We start from the raw sequence: 25,480 nt of genomic DNA, 5'->3' as shown, positions 1-25,480 counted from the left end.
GGCCTGGTGTTCGGTCTTCTATGTTGAGGCGGAGGAGAAAACTGCATAGTCTTCTTGCTCAACATCCCGGGGATGTGAGGTCTTCGAAGAGGTAGTTGTTGAGGTACTCCCGAAGTCGATATCTTCTCGTGGCTGGCCTAAAAATTACTAGTCAAGAAACTGAGGACTTGATTCCTGACGACTGCAAAAAGTGCGAGTCCATGGAGGAAAAAGGTCAGCTCCTTGACGGGCTTTGGTGGTAACCAAAGACATGATCTAATTATCCCTTTGCGGGCACACTAAGTCGGCCTCCAATCTTCAATAGTTGTCGTTGGAGATACGTGAGACTTCATAAAAGGTTGATCCATCTTCGACTTCGAGTCTCCGGTCTGAGTTGGGGACATTGTCCAATATGCAGGTTTGAAGTGGATGAGACAATAGAGTAAGGATTTTCAAATCTTTTTATAAAGCGGAGAGGTAAGAATTTAGAAGTTTTGAATAAATAAGAGGAGTAGAAGCTATACTTCCGACTAAAGAAAGAATTTGTTTCGTAAATAGTTTTTCCCAAGTACTTGCTTCCTAACTAACGTCCATGCTAACTAAGGTCTCCTACAGTCAGGATAGCTCTGATACCAGCTCTGTGGGGACCCCGGACTAGCTGTCCGAAATTCCCTGTTATGTATACAATTCACGATCCCATGATCAGTGCGCCGTGAACACATAATCGAACTGATATCAATTTACACCATCCATTACAAAGCGGAATAAGAAAATTACAATGAGGTCACATGACCATCCTGTACATAATAGTCTCGAAGGGGCTAACTAAACATCAGAGTAGCAACATCACTTCAGCAGCGCAGTACCCAAGTCATCTGCCATAACCCTACAGGCAACTGACTGGGAAGACGTTCCTAGCTCGCATAGACGTCGCCAACTCCTTCTTCATCCGTCGTGTTCCTCCAAGTCTGACCAAGTAAATAGCCAGGGACAAAGCCGTGAGTACATTTGGAATTGTACTCGCAAACCATCAAGAAAGGTACTTTGCAAGAGCGCAAAGATAACAAGTGCTAATCTACGATGACAAGAGGGAAGAGCTAATTTCACTAGTGGAAATAGCAGGGGGAAGAGAATCAGTTTCTCTGGTGGATAAAGCATGTGGAAGAGACATAGTTTCTCTCGTGGATATAGCATGCACAAGAGCGTCAGTTTCTCTTGTGGATATAGCATGCACAAGAGCGTCAGTTTCTCTTGTGGATATAGCATGCCGCCATCTCAATTGATGGGGACGCTTAGGAAGTTCTATGACATATCTATATCTTTATTGGAGATGAGGTAGCATAAGTCCATCTCAGTTGATGGAAATGCTAGAGGATTCCTATGACATACCTATATCTTTATTGAAGAAGATACTTCAAAAGATACTTATGACATCTCTATATCTTTGTTAAAGAAGAGTTCCTCTTCAAGAAACATTTAGGAAAGAGTTCCCCACTTAGCCTCCATTTTTCCACGACCATCTCCATATGGTCAACACACGCCCTTTTTCCGTACCCTTCCGGTACATCCAACACAACACTTTCTTTGCAAAGCATTTATCAAAACAAAACTCAAGCCCCGGTTAAGGTAGACCTTTGCAACCCGTCCATGACCGCGGACGCGGCTATTCGAATAGATTTAACTCTGCAGAGTTTGCACACTTTCCCCACAACTATCCGGATACCTATCGTGTGGGCATCATCCCCGCATAACAACATATGCCACGACGGATACCCGGACATAACCTTTCGCCCATCTCCACTGGCACGAGTCCTTCCCTGCGGGCTTACCCCTTCCCGGCACCCCGGCAGCATACCTCCTTTTGAGCGTATCTCCGGCGCCATGACAGAAGACCCTCAGTAATCGTCCGGCTATAGACAACTACAGTGTATTGCCTCCTCCAGAGCGCAACCCGGCTTCAGGGGCCATATCCACCCCTATAGAAAGTTGTGAGGTGTCCCATGCCAGCTTCAACAAACTACGGGCTAAGCCCCGTCCCACACCAGGGTAGAGTGGTTGCGCGATAAAAGTTGGGCTGGTGTACACTTATACGCAGTGCTCCTTTTTAAAACCATTTTTCCCACAACACCTTGGTTGTTCAACAAACAGCCATACACCACTTTCCCAAACATCCTTATCAAGATCCTTTGCTTTCTTAAACCATACACTTGGGTTAACTCACCCAAGGTTTTCATAAACATTTACAACAAGGTAAACCTTGAGGGGTTCCCAACCTATAGTTTCATGAGAAGGAACTAATACAACACCATGGCCGAGATGAAGGTCATCACGCCATAAGGGGTATATGTGAGTGGCATAAAGAGGATCATACTTGCTTAAGGTAAGCATGTACTATGACCACACAAGGAGGATTATACTTTCAGATTTGTGGTGCTAGAAAAACAACTTAGATAATGGAGTATCACTATCCAACATACTCTCCAATGGGTACACGGCATATTCCTCTCAAGTTGAGAATACACCAAGATCATGACATCGATACCTCTATAATACGAAAGGGGGTGGGTGTGGTGTAAGTCATTATCTTGGGATGGAACATGCTCAAGTCGAGCATACAAGTAACCAAGAGGAATAGCACGGCCATGATACCATGCATCCCATAATCACAAAGACAATAGTGGAGTATCACCACTAGGGAGTACCCCACTTGCAATCACACATAGATGACATAAATAGAGAGAATAACACACAGAGTTAAGGTGCTTTGGACATCAACAAATGACATCCAACTAGACACCGAATCAGAGATCAAAAGATGGCTTGCCTTGGCTTATTTGTCCCCGGACTTCGTCAACTCCATCAATATAAGAATTCCAACAATATAAATAATCTTCCGATCCGATTCCACTTCTTCTTCTTCTTCTCCGGAATTGTTCGCATCTATCGCCGGAAAATATAAAAGGAACACAATCAATCACATTGCATCAACAAGACAACATTCAACAATCAACAACTAATCATGCAGCCAAGGTATAACATACTAAGGACTTATAGATACCACAAAATAAATTTAAGAGTTTTAATTTAGAAAACCCCATTTATTTACTTAGTAGAGGCATGAGTGCATCACAACATAGCAATTGCCTCTCTCGGTTATCACCATGGTATAAACCAATTATCCCCTGGTAGATAACATCATGAAGAGGACAAGAGCATTAGTTTGGCATCACAAACATTCAGAACATAATTTCAAACATTTTTGGAAAAGTAGAAATCAGTTTTCCTAATTTAATTCGCTCACTTAACACTATACAAAAATAGGAAGCAAACCATATACCACATCATATGAAAACTTAAGCAAAACGAAAGAGTTAATGTTAGGTTGTAGAGGTTTTGTTTTGCAAGCATAAAACAAAGGTTGCCCATCTCTTCTAAAAAGAGTTGGTCAAGGGTTTTAAATAAACCGAAAAGTTTTGCTTCAACAATGCATGTCACACATAAACATTACTAACAGCAACAAATATGTATGAACAGAGACTAATAATATTTTTCCTATATAGCCAGTACTAATAAAAGACTAACCCAATTGGAATCACCCAAAAATATTAAACCTACAATTTTAGGAATTTCCTTGAATCTGACTGTACAGAAAAAAGATCTGTAAGCCATAAATCGTAGTAAAATCCTAAAAATATGAGTCCACTGGCATTTGAAAGATATTTAAACAGAGATTCACACACAATTGGATTTGGATTCAAATTGTTTCTGAAACTCTCACAAATGGATTTACAAGTTTACCGCATGTCTGTACCATTTTCTTTCTCTCTGGATTTACACAACAGATAAATGTTTGAAACTTATTTGAGATGATTAAGAAAACATTCAGCAGTCCTACAAAATTGGAATCACTCAATTAGGTTCAAAAATGGATTTTTGGTGATTTAAAAGCTAACAGCCATGTCTGCAGAACACACAGAACAAGTTTAACTCACCAAAAATCATACACAAATCAAAAAAATATGAGGTCTGCTGCATCAGAAAGGTATTGAATAGGTGGTTCTTACCCAGTTGGTTTCATTCAAAAATTCGTCTCCAAGCTCCTGGTTTAATTCGACAAAGTCAGATCTGACCAGATCTTGATCTGTGAACCATTTCAATTTCAGGAGGTCATTTGAAGTGAAACCAACGCCAAAATGAAGGTACTGGAGAGGGTTTTCACCCACAGTTGAGTTTACTCAAAAAGGTTTTGTAAAACGGAAGAAATCTAACAAACAGTGATTCTGCATGTTTGCAGAACTTTATTTACCATGCAAAATCCTTAATGGATTTGAAGATGAGACCAAAGCCAGGTTGTAGATCTTTTTGATACCTATCTGTGGAACTTTGAATCACTCGATTTGGATCTGCACACGAGTTTTGGCGGATTTTACAATTTCGTACCAGAATCTGAAACAGCAAGATAGCAGAAATTACTGCAAGGTTTTGGACGAACTTTGGTCAAGATTTTCAGATCTGAGGATTGCTCAACCTTCTCCATGCTTGGACCAACATGCACCTGCATCAAGATCCAATCTTGTGAGAGGGGAGAAGAGAAAGAGGGCTGGATTCATCAAAGGTTAGGGGAGAAGAGAGTGAGAGGGATGCTCTCATGGTGAGGATGAGCTTGAGGGAGGAGGGGAGCTTCATCTTGGTGGCTTTCCATGGCCATGGCCGGCCATGCAAGCAAGGGGCAGCAGCATTTCGTGGGGAAGTGGAGGAGGAGAGTGTGAGGGAGTGAAGGAAGAGAAATGAGAGCCAAAGGTGAAGGAGGTGGCCGGCCAAGCTCCTTATATAGAGGGAGAGGGGTGGCTGCCTCCTTTTTTGATTGGCCAAGGTGGGTGGCTGCCCATTTAATTGTTGGGGTAGTTGGGAGGCAAGGCTTGCAAGAGAAGAAAATGAGGAGCACAATGGCTGGCCAAAATTGTCATGCCAACACAATGGCCGGCTCCATTTTTGTCAAACACAAGTGAACAATGAGAGAGGTGCACAACATTCACGTGTATAGACCAAGACATGATGTTGAGAGGATAATGTCAATGAGTGACTTTGATAATGATAAAAATAGGAGTAGATACATATATATAAAAAATGGGTATGAAGGTGACATGTGCCATGAGAATAATCTTCACCACTTTGGTGGAGACCAACTTATGATAAAGATAGTTCCCAAGGTAGAGTTAATGAATAGAAGTTTTCATTTGAATTCAATCTTGGAAGTATTGGGGTTGACCACATGCAACAATGCATGAGCATGTCAAGGTAGATGGGATGGTGATGGTGGCTTAGTCAAGGATAGAGCAAGATTAAGAGAGATGGTGAGTGAAGTATTCATACACTCACAAAGATGAATATATAGACATAAATCTTCAATTCATGAGACCAATGTGATAATGGAAAAGAATAGTTGATTGAGATGGGTAGGAAGAAACATATATAAGTTGCTCTACAAATAAGAGGTCAATTGGGAGTGATTTGAGAGTATCAAATGATCATCCATTTGATCAAGAATTGGAGGATGGAGGGGATACAATGTGGTGGATCAGAGATGTGCATAAGATGTGCAAGAGTTGCCATTTGAAAAAGAGTTTAATTGAAAGGTATGGGACACACCTCAATTGTCTAGAGACAATTGGGAATGAATTCAAGTGAAATGGAATCTTGAAGATGTTGAGAGAAAACTATTTGGAACATAGGAGTTCAAAATATTCTACTTACTTTCTCAAGTAAAGTAGAGTTTTTCTCAAATTTAAAGTAAACAAGAAATGGTATAGGTACCATAAACAAGCCTTTTGTTAAAAACAAAGCAAAATAGAGAGTAATGTTTTAGAAATCAGTGCTTGGTAGAAATAGGATGAAAATCAAAACCCATTTCAGTTCTTTGTTTTCCTTGAAGAAATATCTTGAAAAGATTTAATAAAACTAAAAGTAGTTTTGTGATCAAAACTAGAGAAGGAAAACAATAGGGTTTTTGAGGAGGGAAAATAATGTAGGGAGGAGTGTTCTCAAGGGTAGGTGGTAGCTACTAAATGTATCCATCATTCCCACTCTTGGTTTTGTGAAGATTAAACTTGAATAAAAACAAGAGGTAAAAATAAAGAAAGTGATCTAGTGCAGAAACACTGGATAAGGTATGAGATCAAGTTGAATATAGGAGTTGCAAGGATAGATTGAGACATGCAGGACGTGGAGGTTGAAGAGGGTGTTGCATAGATGGGATCCATGCACTGAGATCACCAATAACAGTGGTGGTTGCTTAGATATCGACTGCCAAAGTCTGGACATTTTAACCCTGCCAACACAGATGGTCGACATGGCCTCAAAACCAACAAGGATGAGTGGGTACAAGAGAGGGATGTAGCTAGGGGTAGATGATCCCAAGTTTTGAATTAAGGATGATTGAGCTATCTTGTACCACAAAGAGAAAAATCAAAATGGCACACTCATGTTGCCATCAGAAGAAGAGTTTGATGTAGTAAAAAGGAAAACAAATTTTTCCTAAGTCACACATGTGTTTTATTAGGTGAGTTGTTTGTCTGCCCACTAGAGGTGTTGTTCTTTGAGGTAGCTCAAGGCAAAACTCAACAAGAATTCAAGACAACACATCTACCAACAGATCAAGGCAATTCATCATAACAAACAGATCAAGGCAATTCATCTAATTAGTCTTTAGAAAAAAGTTTTTGTTCCCCCTAATTTTTGCAATAAGGACAATTAAACAAGTTTGCAAAAGTGGGGCGTTACAGATCCTTCCACCCTTAAAATAATCTCGTCCCGAGATTACTGAGTGTAGAACTAGAGGGGTTGTAAAGCTTAACGAAAGTTAGACTCCATCCTTCTGTAGATGCACCATTGTAGAGAAGGTCGTTGCTTCATCTTCTAGCAGACATGATGGATTCCTGCCGATGGCGAGCTTCATGAAGAGGTTGACTACTCCCTGCAGATGTTAGACCTGTAGCTTCTTAACGACCCTAGTGGAGCTCACGACTTCGGAAATTTAGTGCACTCCAATGGTGCCTTAGCAGGGTTGAAAACTTTTTAGAGTTAGCTTAAATTTAGTGGAAAACGAAGTCTTCCACCCTTAAAATTGTTCCTCGGGGAGGGGGCGTTAAAATCTGTAAGCTTTGGCCACGGATCTTGTCGGGTGCTTTTTGGAGAAGTCATTGATCTCTCGTCTTGAGTCAACATCTTCAGTGGGCGTTGAGTAGTCCACGGCTTCAAGAGGGGTTAGTGCATCCTACGTTTCCAACGGTGTTTTAGAAAGGTTTAAAAAGTTAGGGGTAGCTCCAACTTTTAGTGGAAGACGAAGTCTTCCATCCTTAAGATTTTTCATCGGGCTTTCGGGAAAACTTAGAGCTTCTGCCTTGTAGTTCTGTCAGGGGCTTCTGAAGAAGTCGTCGATCATCCGCATTCAGTTGTAGAATCTTCACGGGCGACGTGCAGACCACAACTTCTAGAGACACTCACGGTGTTAACTAAACCATAGGGGACGCGCAGTGAGTTGGTAGGTTGATGAAACGCCTGGTTGGTACCCATATGAAGCAGCAACAGGGGTCGTCGAAGACAATCTGCAGCTTGCGGGTCGGTGCTAACCAGCGAAGAAGTGAGCGGGTAAGTTGCACCAAATCTTGAGCCTTGGGGTATCTTCAGGAGCTTCGCTTCATGAGGAGCGGATGAACCATGTGATGTAGCTTGGTTTTGACGCTAATGTCCTCTCATTTAGTTAGACGGTGTGTTAGGGGGGGGGGGTTTCAAAAAGATATCCTCGAGGTTAGCGCGATTATATACCGAGGTTAGACCAAGTTAGTAAGTCTTCTGGTAGAGGTGCAGTCACTCTTGAAGGTAGGGGCTTCCGCTTTCTTGATGAAGTGGAGATGCTTCAGCGGATCTTGAAGGTATTGGCTTTTACTTTGTTGGCGTAGTAGAGATGCTTCAGATGACCTTGAAAGTAGTCGGCGTAGATAGGGGTCTGAGTTAGTTTCCCTGACGGTTGAAAAACAACTGCTAACAGGTTTAGATTTAGAGTCTTCCGTTAACCTATCCAACTAACTAGCAGTTAGCAATACATCGGCGATGCAAACTTTAATCCTATCATTGCATGTGACACCCATACAATCATAACCAGAGACAAAATACCACTAACAGAGGCTACTGGTATTTTTCCTAGATGCACATTAACAAAACAAGATCAACACAATTGGAATCATTCAAAAATATTTATTTTTCAATTTTTGAGACTCAAAATACTAACCAGAAACAGTGATCAAATTTTATTTATTAAAAAATCGCACAAAAATCCTAAAAATACAAGGTAAATGGCATCTGAAAGGTAATTTCATACTGGTTCTAGCGCAATTGGAATCACATCAATCGGAGCTACCAAACTATTTTTATTAGCAAAACAGTACACTGGCAGATTTCCATTTTTAATTTCTGTTTTACAAACTTCAAACAATTAAAAAGGGCGGGAACGCCTAAATAGCAAGACATACATGCACACAACAAACAGATACAAACACTCAAGGCAGCACACTAGGGAACTACAGGCAATCATCAAACCAGACATGGTACTCTAAGTACCCAGAAATTCCTAATGCGCGGGGGTAGCTCAATCAAAGCGATTGAGTTTGTCCTATCCATCCTATAGGTTTGGGGGCTAGTCACATATGTTGCCGTCTTCATTTTGCTCTTATGGACTCCAACATGGATTTTCGTGGCAGTTGGTTGCGAAGCAGGCCTGGTGTTCGGTCTTCTATGTTGAGGCGGAGGAGAAAACTGCGTAGTCTTCTTGCTCAACATCCCGGGGATGTGAGGTCTTCGAAGAGGTAGTTGTTGAGGTACTCCCGAAGTCGATATCTTCTCGTGGCTGGCCTAAAAATTACTAGTCAAGAAACTGAGGACTTGATTCCTGACGACTGCAAAAAGTGCGAGTCCATGGAGGAAAAAGGTCAGCTCCTTGACGGGCTTTGGTGGTAACCAAAGACATGATCTAATTATCCCTTTGCGGGCACACTAAGTCGGCCTCCAATCTTCAATAGTTGTCGTTGGAGATACGTGAGACTTCATAAAAGGTTGATCCATCTTCGACTTCGAGTCTCCGGTCTGAGTTGGGGACATCGTCCAATATGTAGGTTTGAAGTGGATGAGACAATAGAGTAAGGATTTTCAAATCTTTTTATAAAGCGGAGAGGTAAGAATTTAGAAGTTTTGAATAAATAAGAGGAGTAGAAGCTATACTTCCGACTAAAGAAAGAATTTGTTTCGTAAATAGTTTTTCCCAAGTACTTGTTTCCTAACTAACGTCCATGCTAACTAAGGTCTCCTACAGTCAGGATAGCTCTGATACCAGCTCTGTGGGGACCCCGGACTAGCTGTCCGAAATTCCCTGTTATGTATACAATTCACGATCCTATGATCAGTGCGCCGTGAACACATAATCAAACTGATATCAATTTACACCATCCATTACAAAGCGGAATAAGAAAATTACAATGAGGTCACATGACCATCCTGTACATAATAGTCTCGAAGGGGCTAACTAAACATCAGAGTAGCAACATCACTTCAGCAGCGCAGTACCCAAGTCATCTGCCATAACCCTACAGGCAACTGACTGGGAAGACGTTCCTAGCTCGCATAGACGTCGCCAACTTCTTCTTCATCCGTCGTGTTCCTCCAAGTCTGACCAAGTAAATAGCCAGGGACAAAGCCGTGAGTACATTTGGAATTGTACTCGCAAACCATCAAGAAAGGTACTTTGCAAGAGCGCAAAGATAACAAGTGCTAATCTACGATGACAAGAGGAAGAGCTAATTTCACTAGTGGAAATAGCAGGGGGAAGAGAATCAGTTTCTCTGGTGGATAAAGCATGTGGAAGAGACATAGTTTCTCTTGTGGATATAGCATGCACACGAGCGTCAGTTTCTCTTGTGGATATAGCATGCACAAGAGCGTCAGTTTCTCTTGTGGATATAGCATGCCGTCATCTCAATTGATGGGGACGCTTAGGAAGTTCTATGACATATCTATATCTTTATTGGAGATGAGGTAGCATAAGTCCATCTCAGTTGATGGAAATGCTAGAGGATTCCTATGACATACCTATATCTTTATTGAAGAAGATACTTCAAAAGATACTTATGACATCTCTATATCTTTGTTAAAGAAGAGTTCCTCTTCAAGAAACATTTAGGAAAGAGTTCCCCACTTAGCCTCCATTTTTCCACGACCATCTCCATATGGTCAACACACGCCCTTTTTCCGTACCCTTCCGGTACATCCAACACAACACTTTCTTTGCAAAGCATTTATTAAAACAAAACTCAAGCCCCGATTAAGGTAGACCTTTGCAACCCGTCCATGACCGCGGACGCGGCTATTCGAATAGATTTAACTCTGCAGAGTTTGCACACTTTCCCCACAACTATCCGGATACCTATCGTGTGGGCATCATCCCCGCATAACAACATATGCCACGACGGATACCCGGACATAACCTTTCGCCCATCTCCACTGGCACGAGTCCTTCCCTGCGGGCTTACCCCTTCCCGGCACCCCGGCAGCATACCTCCTTTTGAGCGTATCTCCGGCGCCATGACAAGACCCTCGATGTCGTCCGGCTATAGACAACTACAGTGTATTGCCTCCTCCAGAGCGCAACCCGGCTTCAGGGGCCATATCCACCCCTATAGAAAGTTGTGAGGTGTCCCATGCCAGCTTCAACAAACTACGGGCTAAGCCCCGTCCCACACCAGGGTAGAGTGGTTGCGCGATAAAAGTTGGGCTGGTGTACACTTATACGCAGTGCTCCTTTTTAAAACCATTTTTCCCACAACACCTTGGTTGTTCAACAAACAGCCATACACCACTTTCCCAAACATCCTTATCAAGATCCTTTGCTTTCTTAAACCATACACTTGGGTTAACTCACCCAAGGTTTTCATAAACATTTACAACAAGGTAAACCTTGAGGGGTTCCCAACCTATAGTTTCATGAGAAGGAACTAATACAACACCATGGCCGAGATGAAGGTCATCACGCCATGAGGGGTATATGTGAGTGGCATAAAGAGGATCATACTTGCTTAAGGTAAGCATGTACTATGACCACACAAGGAGGATTATACTTTCAGATTTGTGGTGCTAGAAAAACAACTTAGATAATGGAGTATCACTATCCAACATACTCTCCAATGGGTACACGGCATATTCCTCTCAAGTTGAGAATACACCAAGATCATGACATCGATAACTCTATAATACGAAAGGGGGTGGGTGTGGTGTAAGTCATTATCTTGGGATGGAACATGCTCAAGTCGAGCATACAAGTAACCAAGAGGAATAGCACGGCCATGATACCATGCATCCCATAATCACAAAGACAATAGTGGAGTATCACCACTAGGGGGTACCCCACTTGCAATCACACATAGATGACATAAATAGAGAGAATAACACACAGAGTTAAGGTGCTTTGGACATCAACAAATGACATCCAACTAGACACCGAATCAGAGATCAAAAGATGGCTTGCCTTGGCTTATTTGTCCCCGAACTTCTTCAACTCCATCAATATAAGAATTCCAACAATATAAATAATCTTCCGATCCGATTCCACTTCTTCTTCTTCTTCTCCGGAATTGTTCGCATCTATCGCCGGAAAATATAAAAGGAACACAATCAATCACATTGCATCAACAAGACAACATTCAACAATCAACAACTAATCATGCAGCCAAGGTATAACATACTAAGGACTTATAGATACCACAAAATAAATTTAAGAGTTTTAATTTAGAAAACCCCATTTATTTACCTAGTAGAGGCATGAGTGCATCACAACATAGCAATTGCCTCTCTCGGTTATCACCATGGTATAAACCAATTATCCCCTGGTAGATAACATCATGAAGAGGACAAGAGCATTAGTTTGGCATCACAAACATTCACAACATAATTTCAAACATTTTTGGAAAAGTAGAAATCAGTTTTCCTAATTTAATTCGCTCACTTAACACTATACAAAAATAGGAAGCAAACCATATACCACATCATATGAAAACTTAAGCAAAACGAAAGAGTTAATGTTAGGTTGCAGAGGTTTTGTTTTGCAAGCATAAAACAAAGGTTGCCCATCTCTTCTAAAAAGAGTTGGTCAAGGGTTTTAAATAAACCGAAAAGTTTTGCTTCAACAATGCATGTCACACATAAACATTACTAACAGCAACAAATATGTATGAACAGAGACTAATAATATTTTTCCTATATAGCCAGTACTAATAAAAGACTAACCCAATTGGAATCACCCAAAAATATTAAACCTACAATTTTAGGAATTTCCTTGAATCTGACTGTACAGAAAAAAAGATCTGTAAGCCATAAATCGTAGTAAAATCCTAAAAATATGAGGCCACTGGCATTTGAAAGATATTTAAACAGAGATTCACACACAATTGGATTTGGATTCAAATTGTTTCTGAAACTCTCACAAATGGATTTACAAGTTTACTGCATGTCTGTACCATTTTCTTTCTCTCTGGATTTACACAACAGATAAATGTTTGAAACTTGTTTGAGATGATTAAGAAAACATTCAGCTGTCCTACAAAATTGGAATCACTCAATTAGGTTCAAAAATGGATTTTTGGTGATTTAAAAGCTAACAGCCATGTCTGCAGAACACACATAACAAGTTTAATTCACCAAAAATCATACACAAATCACAAAAATATGAGGTATGCTGCATCAGAAAGGTATTGAATAGGTGGTTCTTACCCAGTTGGTTTCATTCAAAAATTCGTCTCCAAGCTCCTGGTTTAATTCTACAAATTCAGATCTGACCAGATCTTGATCTGTGAACCATTTTAATTTCAGGAGGTCATTTGAAGTGAAACCAACGCCAAAATGAAGGTACTGGAGAGGGTTTTCACCCACAGTTGAGTTTACTCAAAAAGGATTTGTAAAACGGAAGAAATCTAACAAACAGTGATTCTGCATGTTTACAGAACTTTATTTACCATGCAAAATTCGTAACGAATTTGAAGATAAGACCAACGCCAAGTTGTAGATATTTTCGATACCTATTTGTGGAACTTTGAATCACTCGATTTGGATCTGCACACGAGTTTTGGCGGATTTTACAATTTCGTACCAGAATCTGAAACAGCAAGATAGCAGAAATTACTGCAAGGTTTTGGACGAACTTTCGTCAAGAGTTTCAGATCTGAGGATTGCTCAACCTTCTCCATGCTTGGACCAATATGCACCTGCATCAAGATCCAATCTTGTGAGAGGGGAGAAGAGAAAGAGGGCTGGATTCATCAAAGGTTAGGGGAGAAGAGAGTGAGAGGGATGCTCTCATGGTGAGGATGAGCTTGAGGGAGGAGGGGAGCTTCATCTTGGTGGCTTTCCATGGCCATGGCCGGCCATGCAAGCAAGGCGCAGCAGCATTTCGTGGGGAAGTGGAGGAGGAGAGTGTGAGGGAGTGGAGGAAGAGAAATGAGAGCCAAAGGTGAAGGAGGTGGCCGGCCAAGCTCCTTATATAGAGGGAGAGGGGTGGCTGCCTCCTTTTTTGATTGGCCAAGGTGGGTGGCTGCCCATTTAATTGTTGGGGTAGTTGGAAGGCAAGGCTTGCAAGAGAAGAAAATGAGGAGCACAATGGCTGGCCAAAATTGTCATGCCAACACAATGGCCGGCTCCATTTTTGCCAAACACAAGTGAACAATGAGAGAGGTGCACAACATTCACGTGTATAGACCAAGACATGATGTTGAGAGGATAATGTCAATGAGTGACTTTGATAATGATAAAAATAGGAGTAGATACATATATATAAAAAATGGGTATGAAGGTGACATGTGCCATGAGAATAATCTTCACCACTTTGGTGGAGACCAACTTATGATAAAGATAGTTCCCAAGGTAGAGTTAATGAATAGAAGTTTTCATTTGAATTCAATCTTGGAAGTATTGGGGTTGACCACATGCAACAATGCATGAGCATGTCAAGGTAGATGGGATGGTGATGGTGGCTTAGTCAAGGATAGAGCAAGATTAAGAGAGATGGTGAGTGAAGTATTCATACACTCACAAAGATGAATATATAGACATAAATCTTCAATTCATGAGACCAATGTGATAATGGAAAAGAATAGATGATTGAGATGGGTAGGAAGAAATATATATAAGTTGCTCTACAAATAAGAGGTCAATTGGGAGTGATTTGAGAGTATCAAATGATCATCCATTTGATCAAGAATTGGAGGATGGAGGGGATACAATGTGGTGGATCAGAGATGTGCATAAGATGTGCAAGAGTTGCCATTTGAAAAAGAGTTTAATTGAAAGGTATGGGACACACCTCAATTGTCTAGAGACAATTGGGAATGAATTCAAGTGAAATGGAATCTTGAAGATGTTGAGAGAAAACTAGTTGGAACATAGGAGTTCAAAATATTCTACTTACTTTCTCAAGTAAAGTAGAGTTTTTCTCAAATTTAAAGTAAACAGGAAATGGTATAGGTACCATAAACAAGCCTTTTGTTAAAAATAAAGCAAAATAGAGAGTAATGTTTTAGAAATCAGTGCTTGGTAGAAATAGGATGAAAATCAAAACCCATTTCAGTTCTTTGTTTTCCTTGAAGAAATATCTTGAAAGGATTTAATAAAACTAGAAGTAGTTTTGTGATCAAAACTAGAGAAGGAAAACAATAGGGTTTTTGAGGAGGGAAAATAATGTAGGGAGGAGTGTTCTCAAGGGTAGGTGGTAGCTACTAAATGTATCCATCATTCCCACTCTTGGTTTTGTGAAGATTAAACTTGAATAAAAACAAGAGGTAAAAATAAAGAAAGTGATCTAGTGCAGAAACACTGGATAAGGTATGAGATCAAGTTGAATATAGGAGTTGCAAGGATAGATTGAGACATGCAGGACGTGGAGGTTGAAGAGGGTGTTGCATAGATGGGATCCATGCACTGAGATCACCAATAACAGTGGTGGTTGCTTAGATATCGACTGCCAAAGTCTGGACATTTTAACCCTGCCAACACAGATGGTCGACATGGCCTCAAAACCAACAAGGATGAGTGGGTACAAGAGAGGGATGTAGCTAGGGGTAGATGATCCCAAGTTTTGAATTAAGGATGATTGAGCTATCTTGTACCACAAAGAGAAAAATCAAAATGGCACACTCATGTTGCCATCAGAAGAAGAGTTTGATGTAGTAAAAAGGAAAACAATTTTTCCTAAGTCACACATGTGTTTTATTAGGTGAGTTGTTTGTCTGCCCACTAGAGGTGTTGTTCTTTGAGGTAGCTCAAGGCAAAACTCAACAAGAATTCAAGACAACACATCTACCAATAGATCAAGGCAATTTATCATAACAAACAGATCAAGGCAATTCATCTAATTAGTCTTTAGAAAAAAGTTTTTGTTCCCCCTAATTTTTGCAATAAGGACAATTAAACAAGTTTGCAAAAGTGGGGCGTTACAGTGTGCATGTTTAGGATGGTGAAGATGTGTTTGTTTAGATTAAATCGATGTATCTAGATTGCATGAATGGTCATAGGGTCTTCTTAATCGAGTATACTTTGCAAAATAAAATTACCACTGAAATTAGATTTTTATTTAGTTTTTTACATCACAAAGTCATTCTAACAAAGGATGACCTAGCTTAAAAGTTGGAATAGTAATATGAGGTATTGTTTTTTTCCTCTCAAGATGAAACAATCAACATTTGTTCTTTAATTGTCCTTTGGCTGAAATAGTTTGCGTATTATTCATATGACCTTTAATATTGCACCTCCAACTAACATAAGGAATTTGTTCGTCAATTGGTTGCATGGTGTTAATAAGTAAGATAAAATACAATTCTGTGGGGGGGGGGGGGGGCATTAGCTTTACTATGGGCCATATGAAACATGAGAAATGACTTTATTTTTAATAGATTAAAATAAATACTTATTTGTGCAAGTTATCTTGTTGCCTACGCACAGGATCCGTCCGTGGTCTTATCTCCAACCGGAGAAGCAAAGGAAGGATAGGGATAACGGGTGCAGCTATTTGTAGAGAACTAACGGGATAGTGCGACAGGTTCGGTTGTCGACCTGTCAATAGAATAACTTGTTGATATGTTAGTTTTTCTATGTTTTATTTAGGTGGTTGATTCCTACAGCGAAATTTTTGTGATCCATGAGTTGTAATAATTACTTTGATAATAATATCACTGATTGAATAACTACTATATTAAAGATGAATAAACATCTTTTTTCACAGAATTTTGAGGCTGACCTGAAACGCATGTGTTGTTTTCTCCGTGTGCAGCATCGGTGCTTTCTAAGAATTTTTACAGTACGAATCGTTCTCTTCTTTTCTTATTTGGTGTCGCACTGTGTGGCTGTTGCTATTTATGGTGGTCGAGCTGATCTCATCAATTCTTGCGTGGTGGATTTGGTCCCGTCGCACCGCTTTGACCTGCCGCTTTGTGTCTCTCCCCAATTCACCGCTCTCCTTCATCTTTCTCTGGCTTGCCTCGCCATATTCCCGTGACCTGAATTCGTCCTCACACGAGCTCTTCCGTGGCCGAGCGCTATCGCATGGCTAGCAGACTTGCGTGTCAGGTCCTCCGACGTCATGGTCGTCACTGAGGCGCTCACGTGGTCTGCTCCGCCGCCGTTACTCCCCTCCTGGACGGTGGCCCTTGACCCGGCCGTCTGGTTCGCCTTGTGGGCGTACCACCACGACCACCAATGCTCGCGGCTGCTCTGGATCAGGGGCACTGCGTTGCCTCCGGGCCGCCCCGCCGCCACCAACACCTACGACGCCGTCGGCAAGGCGTAGTGCCGATGATAGTGGCAGCATAGAAATCCAGCAGCAGGAGCGGGGCATAGCCGTATGGACGGAGGGAGTCCCGGTTCCTGCGGAACTCATGTGGTGCACCGTGAGCGGCTATTCCTCGGGCCATGCCACAGGGATACAGCGGGAGCAGCGGTAGGTAAAGACGGCGAGGTGTCGAGCCGCTACCAGGGTCTCCTTTGTGGCCGTCGGCCGTGGCCTGCGTCTGGTCTTCCTCGGCGTGGTGACCGTCACCGAGGCGATCCAGATGTTCCCCGCTCCGTCTTCCCCATTATAGCTCCTCTCTTGGCCGATGCCCCGACCCCGCCGGTCTGGTTCAACGCCGCGAGGCCACCACGCTGCTCTGGCTTCTCTCCCACTGACGTGAGGGCGCCACGCCGCCCCGTCTCCACCCCCGTCGCCGCCTGGCTGAAGCGGCGCCCTTACTCCTCCTCACTGGCGGGATGCCGCAGGTCCTCACCTGCTCCATCCCACCGGATTGAGGCCACACCGCTGCAGAAGTTCATGGGTGGCGCCGCGCTATCCATTCAGGCCTGTGTGAGACCTGCACAGCCAGCCCTGCTCCTCGCCATACTCCGTCCTCACAGCCGGGTCTGATTATCTAGATCTGGTGAGTTTTCTTAGCTTCGTTTCCAGCCTTTGACTGATTACATGTGGCTTCTGCAAAGTTTATTTGGTGATTCCATAACTGAATTGTTGTTGTAGATGCAAATTTGGAAATTCCCACTCTGGCAGTTGGATCTAGATAGCCTGGCATTAAGCTCGATATCATCAGCGACATGCGCTTTGAGTTGTTACAGTTCTCGGGTGTGTCCACCCAGTTGTTGACGGCAAAAGGATTGTCTGTTGGACATAGAAGAGAAGGTATCTAATATATGGTTGATTCAGAATTAAGAATTATCAGGTATGCTTGATTTCCCTTCCCTTCAGCACCAAGCTGAGTTTGTTGAGTGTAATTATTGTGTATGTTGAGTGATTGACCAGCATTAGTTTGGTCTCAAGTGAGGGCTGCCTCAAGTGAGCTATGCAGTTAGCTAATTAGTTTGTGGTGATGCAGCCACAAGTGAGGCATGCAATTACATATTAACATTGATAATGTTCAGTCACTCGAGACCAACCAAAATAGCTAGATTTGTTTACTTATGAGCTCTGTAGTCTCCATTGTGTCTGGGAAAAATGTTGCTTTAGATCATCTGTGGTTTGATCATACAAGTACCCAGTTTTCATGCATGTACATGTGCCTATATCATGTGTTTGATGACAACAAGCATGGACTCAGCTTGCTGGTGGCAATACCTTTTTGTCGAGTGTTGCAAATCTGGATTGGGTAAGTTGAGCTGATGACCTTCTGTATCAAGTTGTTCTGCAATGGTTGATAATAAAAAGAATCTTCAGATTTAATCGAGAGGTATATCTTAGGTGAAAAAGAATCAAACTCTATCTGATCATTGTGAGACTTTACTTATATATTTATATTACTAAATCATGAATATCTTGATTTCTTCTAAGAATAGTTTCTCCATACATTCCAAGTTATACCTGGTCAATAGCCTGTCTTCTACCAGGCATATATGTTGTTACTTGTTTTTGGCACAAGTGTCATGGCAAGAACCACAATGGTGATCATTCTAAGAAGTAGAATTATGGCCAGTTAGATACAAACTAATTTTGTACTCAGTTTTATTTCAGAAGAGTGCATGTCGCGCTGCTACTCTTTTGCAAGATACACTTTCCATTGTTACTCCTTGCCTCCTTGGTATCACGAATCGTGGGCCAGCCAACAAAATCTTTACTCATTCACTTCTTTGAAATCGCAAGATTTTGTTTTCTTATATACAGTTATGATTTAGTTTGTTTATGGATATTGTGTAGAAGAGAACTTACTATATTACCCTTAACTGACAATATATTTTTCCCTTCCATTTTTCTTACAGATCTTTTGAAGATGTGTGTGAAGTTTAGTTACCTCTTGGTCTCATGATCTGTCAGGTCCTTTCAATTATCAGTAGTGGCGGAGCCACCTCCCGGCAACCCCAGGCTCCGCCCGGGCTCATCCGGTAAGCGTCTGTTTAGAGCAGTGCTATTCCTACCTTCAATGGCAGCAGTTGTTTGGGCAAACTTTCACTAGCGCAGCATCAGTTAAGGTCTGCCCTGGCTTCCATGACTGACAAGCTCCGCCACTGATTTTCAGGTGAGTGAAACTTGGATCACATGTTCTGCACTCGATTTGTTTCATGTTGCTCAGAGTAATCTTACATGACAGTGCATTGCTACTTTACTAATGCACTATGAATTGTGTGTGTTAATGTGCGCTCACTTTTACGAGTAGTTTGACATTGTTGTCGGTGGCATTTCTTTTACAGTCTTGGTGAACATGGACTTCCTATGTTTTTTTTCATTGTCTCAAGATAACCATCTATAGGAAATTTTGTATAATTGATGCAACTAACCCTAACATTTCATTTGCAGACATTTGTACTAACTATAACCAAGCTATCTCTATTTTCATTTTGTAAGTGGCATAATTTATTTCAAAAGACATTGAATTTGTAGTCTTATTCTTAGGTTTATCTACAATGAAGAAAGGATAAATAAAGTGTCTTTCTCCTCCCATTGTGAGGAAGTTATGAAAATTGATGCAATTGTATGATATTTTCTCTTCACTATTTTTCGAGCGCATATGCAATAAAAACTCTCAGTTACTCATACCATAGTACTATATTCATTTTTAGATGAATACTGATATACTCAACTGTTTTCTGATAGGTGTTTGCAGACTTCACCAAAGCAGAGAATCAGAGAGAAAATGATGTTTGTTGAATGTACTATTGATTGGCCTTGAAGCTCTGTGGTTATTTTTTTTTGGTAAGGCTACTAATATAAGAGAAAAAACTGTGAGTGACATTTTCACTAAGTTTCAGAACAAGGCCATACAACAAGGTAGTATTTGTATAGATTGAAGTTCAGCTAAATAGGTCCAATTGGTCCAGTAATTTCCATTCTCTATCCAACATCTGCTAGCAAGTACTTCGCAGTTATAGTATTTCTCTTATTTCTCTTTGCTAAGATCGTATGCTATTCTTTACTGAAGTGGGAGAAATGCAGTTCTCAGGTAAACTTTGATGTTGAATACACTGCTGTTATATTTCAATAATAAATATGCCAAGATATGTATTTTTGTGTCGCCTCATTAACATTACGATGGCACTATCAGATCCATGCCTCCTCGCACACACGCCGAGACATTTTCCAAATACATACACAGCTTCAATGTCCAAACTCATATTTTGAGCGCCTCTTTCGCTAAAATCTTCTTGATTCTGAGCGCTGGTACTAGAAAGCATAATCCAAGTTAGTGTGAGTTTACTATTTCCAAGTAATTTAATCCCGTTAATTCGAGTACTTTGGATATCATGCTGATGTTACCACATAGTTCTCAGTTTAGCACAGGAGCTAACCGGACTTGTTCTTATTTTTGTGTGTAGAAAGAAGCACGTTGCAGATTAGGAGGTCCCACTCTTTTTTAGGCCAGCGGTGATTGCATAGAACTTCCTTTGAGAAACCCGAGCAAACTTCCCTTAGTTTGTGCCTCTTGGTTTTCCTAATTCTCTTTTGTTCATTCTGACTTATAGCTGAACTAGACGACTTGAATCTGGTCGGAGGTAGAGCATGAAGGTGATGGTACAGAAGTTTCACGACCACGATAAGGTTAAGTCCCATGCTTAATTTAGCTTCCTTTTCTTTGTAGCATGGTCGAGTGTTATCACATTACCCACCAAGATTTGATCTTTGAGTTTTCTCATCTTTTGACCATACAAAGTGCACTTAGATTCAGGTAATGTAGAAAGTGCAAAAAGATTCTGCGGCAAATTTGTTTTTACCTTGGATATGCTATTTGGGCTGGTCCTTTAGGTGGATTTTTTTTCCTAAGTACTAAATCCTTTTGGAAGACAACCTGCTCCAGTTTTGGAGAGGGCAACGACTGGTTCGCCTGCTTTTTTGTCTTAGCAGTTCCCACTACACAATCACTTATTAGTCTTTTTTACTGTTGGTAAAACTAAGTGAGTTTCATGGGAGCATATGTTGGTGTTGTTGCAAGTTCTGCTTCCTCTGTCAGACGAAAGAATTGGATAGCTCTTGCACATTCCGCGTTTCTTAATTTCGGGTGTTTCAATCTCCACAATCAGACACATATGATTATTGTTACATAAATATTAATGTATGATCTTCGAACTGGTAAAGACTGGATAGTACTTCTGCCCATTTCTTATTCTCGAAGTGGAGAATATATACTATATATATGTAATAATAACTCAAAAGATCACACATTAGCTTTCTAATTTCATAGGCAGTTCCTAAGAAATAAACATACATCTACGGTCAGACCTTCCAATCTTCAATATTGAGCTTCTTTCAAGTGATTGGTTGTTCATGTCAACTGAGCTTTTATGCAAAATGCAAGTGCAATAAGTTTAGGCAGCACATTGAGAACAAGCAAGTGCGTGTGGGGAGGCCTCTGGGGCTATCCACGATACGCACCTGCCGCGAGGGTTGGCGATTGTGAGAGAGAAAGAAAAGTCGAAAGAAAAGGTTGGGCGAGCGACAAAAAAAAGTAAAGTGATTGGTCACATGCTTCCTCTCCCTACACGCAACCTTCTCCATCTCTCACATCCTAGCTGCGGCGGCGGCGGCTCCCCATGCCCTCATCTTCTTCCTCTCGTCCTCTCCGTCCGGTTCTTGGCCGCCTCCACCACTACGGCTTCATCTACGTCGCCAGCCCGTGGTGGAAGCAGGCGGAGGCAAATCAACCGCAGAGGCTTGACGGCCAGAGCGATGGCGGCCGGCGTGGCCCTGGAAGGTCGGGCGATGTCGCCATATCGGCCGTCCCGAAGGCCGGGATGCGCTGCCACTCAGCTCTCTCCCCCAACAGATCGAAGGCCGAAGCGGCGGCAGTTTGGACTGAGGTACGTGATTCCCATTTTTCTCGTTGTATTTTCTCCATCTAAATACAGATATATGCCCCACGCTGATAGTTTGTGATTCGGCCTCTTGTTTATTGGTTACTGTGTGGAACAATCATACTGTCATGTTGCCCTTTGCTATTTGACATTTGTTGTTGTTGATTTACAGAACTGCAGGTGCGAGGTGCGGGGTATTCTCTGCCCACTTCCAATCATGCCCCCTTTGCAACTTCTTTATTTCTTGGGATTGGACAATGCACTCTATGTCTTGATGAATTGGTCACTTGCCACGGCTTCAGTTATAGCATAAGGATTTTCCTTGGGAATAATGGAGCTAATTCAATGACAAGAAAGCAACTATGAAGTACATCAGATAGATGTTCAAAAAACTATTCTAAATGGTTTGGTCAAAATCAAGGATCTGGATCATCTAGCTATACTGAAAGGCTATCTTTGTGATATATATTTTTTCCTGTTGCTTTCGTAAGTACATTTGATGTGAACTAATCATTTATGGAAAATTTTCCGTGCAAGATTTGTCCTAATCATTTTGCTGACTCCTACTTTCCTTGTATTTTTACAGGAATCATAGAGGCTTCCTAATCTTTTTGTATGCATCAGAGTGATGAATCGACTTGACATCAATCATCTTTCGAGGTATATAAGCATTCAAACCCAGTTTATTATATTACTCTCTTTGAGATGAAATCCTTTAAGTGACTAGGTTGTATTGATAAGATATACTTCATGCAGTTTTGGGAGGGAGCAATTTTGGCACTATATCCTAACCTTAAGTGGTGCTTATGAGAATTTGACTTGAAAAACACACTACCGCATATACCATATCAGATAAAGATGTTACAAAATATAATTTGGTGGACAACTGTCAGTGAGCTTAAGGACGTTGCCTTCTTCGCTCCTTATGTATGTGTATAACTTGGTCCCTTTATGTTGTCGTCATGTGTTGAAGCCCAAGATTCATTTTTCGCTATGTGTTTTGCCCTTATATTTTCATGCATGTTCCTGTCTGCTTTGATTTGCCAATTGACACGTGTTCTCATGACCACCAATACACCCAACACTGCAAAGAGGGCCTTTTCTCTGAGAGATAAAAGGTTAGGTCCATGTGTTCACTTATTATTGTGTTATATTCTTTCAGTGGGCTAACGCTTGTGCATAATGATTGGGCAAACCAACAAAAATGCAGGAACGCTGGGCTCAAATGTGTGCTTTGGAGACAAAGAGCTGCTGAATTCAATGATAATGGCTAGAGCTCTGCTGCTGTTGGGATCTTTTTGGTGTCCTTATAAAATATTATAACAGTGGGTTTGTTTTTTAACATTTGATGCATTGCCTTCTCAATACATATATCCAGTTCTGGTTTTAGTGAGCACCTGAAGCAAGGTATCAAGAAAAAATATATCCTTATTACATTGAACTCTAATGTACCGTGTAGATGATGAGACACTTAGGGGTGGTTCTGCTTGCAGATGGTACCTCAATGAAGACTTGCCTAATATTGACTCTTGCTTTGAAAGGTAGGTCCATGTTATGTGTACATTCCATTATGCATTCATTTTTTACGTTGGTTGATGGTGTTACCCATTCACCCATATGCGGGCTCTTTCGATGTCTTTGCAACGGTTCAGATGTGTTCTAGAGGAAGAAGATGGAGTTCTATAATTCTATAGAAGAATTGGGCTTAAATCTTACTGTTCAAACAGGTAAATATTTGACCTCTTTCTTTTTAAAGTTGGATCATACTGCAAGTATAGGATCTTTTTAGATGATTCAGTTGAGATGATAAAATAGAGATTAATACTTTTAGATAAATTAGGTATGTCTATGCCTTTTTTTTTGTGTAAAGGTATCTATGCACATATTTACTGTATGGCCACCTCCATATCATGCCGCAATGCAAATAAGCAGGTTAGGAATTCGTATATTTGCGAAACAATGTATAACCCTTGTGGCAATCATGATGAGCTCTCTGAAAAATAGTCATGGGTATATAATTGCAATCTGTGTAAGACTTGAATGGTTTGGTAGGGACGTCCACTTGTTGGAACAGGTTATTAATTGAACGTGTCTGGAAGTATCTATTCACTAGAGTGTGCATTTCTATTCTGAATAATTTCCACTCTGTCAAGAACTTTGTAGAGCCTAACTAGATTACATCATGGATTTTCTAGCCTTTGGTACCTATAATTAATGCTGATGCTGGCAAATGGTTAGTTGTCAATTACTTCTCTCAGTTGGTAAAGCTTGTGGTCATGGCGTTTTTTTGGAAACTTTCTTGTGATAGAGCTATAATCAAATGACTTATCATTGTGGTAAAGTAGGTGTAAATGTTCGTCAAGTCAGGTTATCTGGATTACATATATATTTTTCTCTGTGTAATCGAATTATTTGAAAATGGGGATAACTGTAGATCTCTTTCATGATGCTATAATTGTTTGCTACGTAGATCAGGAGTTGCAAGGCTTGTGTATCATTTTTGTTGATCCTTGTCTGTGTGAAATAAGTGTTAATTTGATGGTGGTGGTTATCTTTTGCAGCTCAATTAGTGAACAGTAATGTTTGTGTTTCTGTGAAATGGTAAAAACATAGTTTTATTGACACAAGCATCTTTGGTAGTGTCAGGAGTACATAGATTTCAGCAGCGAAGAACTGGGTTAGCTTGTATTTAGGTAAGTAGATTAGATATGCCAAAATTAAGAAAATTGAAGATGCTTGGCTACATGCTTGCACTTTGAAATTTGAGTGGATACTTGGTTGTTAAAAACTCAACATGTTGCTTACTGAACTGCCGCATGCACCTAAATTTTATCATACCACACATCTCCTTTCTTTTTCCTGCTCTGTAATTTGTTCTGTTGCTCTTGTGTAAATTTTCAGCTGATGCCATCCAGTTTTTTTTTGCAAAGGATGTTAATATTATCGCAAAACCTTCAGTATTGAAGCTAGCAAGTTGACATCAGCAATCAATCAAGTTATCGCTCAACTACCTAACAGTTCAATATGAGGTGAAGCTGATCTCTATATATATACCTCTTCTGTTTCAATTGCAGGTCGGGGTAGCATGTGCCGTTGAGAGGAAGGTGAGATGCGAAAGGGGAGAGGAGATGTCAAAGGTTGCAAAGAGAAGAAATGCTATCTAGGCACAACTCGGAGGAGAGAGGCAGGCAAATCACTAGCGGTCTATTATTGTTCTGATTTCCACCTTCTAGAATGGTCTTTTAGCCATAGAAATGCTAATGTCAAACTTGTTTTCTTATAATTTATGAATTATCAACTATGTGGAGCATCAAGTTTTGACGTGTTCAGTGTGTGTGTGATAACAATTCTCTGATTATGGTTAGTTGTGCACAACTTGCACATAAGCATTATTATTCAACATTTTTCACTCTATACAATTTTGATCTGAATCAACTATGCCAACCTTGCATGCTGGTAGCTTCATCTACACATTATACTTTTGTGCTGACTAAGACTAACCTGGATTTCTACCAGTGAATGTCTTCTGAAACTGTAAACCCTGAAACTTGACTTGCTACCAATATTCTCAGATGAACATGGTTGGCTTCTTATTTTTAATGGGCTCAAATATATAGACTTAAGTCAAAATTAGCAAACATTATGAAACTGTATT

At 40.8% G+C, this 25,480-nt stretch overlaps 3 long non-coding RNA genes across 6 annotated transcripts; 1 reads left to right on the top strand and 2 right to left on the bottom strand.

Annotated features, from left to right (window-relative positions):
• Positions 1-3,086: 3,086 nt before the first annotated feature.
• LOC139831977 (uncharacterized) lies at positions 3,087-4,319 on the bottom strand. The gene is made up of 3 exons (XR_011746405.1): positions 4,286-4,319; positions 4,044-4,120; positions 3,087-3,161 (listed from the first exon to the last, which is right to left on the bottom strand). It is a non-coding gene; the product is annotated as an uncharacterized lncRNA (long non-coding RNA).
• A 7,129-nt stretch (positions 4,320-11,448) lies between these two features.
• Positions 11,449-12,871, bottom strand: LOC127307432 (uncharacterized). The gene is made up of 3 exons (XR_007855587.2): positions 12,790-12,871; positions 11,831-11,906; positions 11,449-11,664 (listed from the first exon to the last, which is right to left on the bottom strand). It is a non-coding gene; the product is annotated as an uncharacterized lncRNA (long non-coding RNA).
• Positions 12,872-16,546: 3,675 nt separating this feature from the next.
• LOC127307431 (uncharacterized) lies at positions 16,547-25,244 on the top strand. 4 transcript variants are annotated; one of them, XR_011747138.1, is made up of 10 exons: positions 16,547-17,477; positions 17,573-19,058; positions 19,634-20,224; positions 20,353-21,831; positions 21,998-22,311; positions 22,412-22,485; positions 22,582-22,943; positions 23,036-23,366; positions 23,478-23,552; positions 24,900-25,244. It is a non-coding gene; the product is annotated as an uncharacterized lncRNA (long non-coding RNA). The 4 variants fall into 4 exon arrangements; XR_007855583.2 differs by having other exon boundaries at positions 19,634-21,831; positions 23,036-23,232; positions 23,319-23,366; XR_011747139.1 differs by having other exon boundaries at positions 16,551-17,477; positions 17,573-17,771; positions 18,802-19,058; positions 19,634-21,831.
• Positions 25,245-25,480: the final 236 nt, after the last annotated feature.

The sequence above is a fragment of the Lolium perenne genome, chromosome 6, assembly GCF_019359855.2.
Source record: "Lolium perenne isolate Kyuss_39 chromosome 6, Kyuss_2.0, whole genome shotgun sequence".
In the NCBI taxonomy this organism is placed as follows: Eukaryota; Viridiplantae; Streptophyta; class Magnoliopsida; order Poales; family Poaceae; genus Lolium; species Lolium perenne.
The sequence above is the reverse complement of the archived record's forward strand: the minus strand, read 5'-3'. Positions and strand labels throughout refer to the sequence as shown.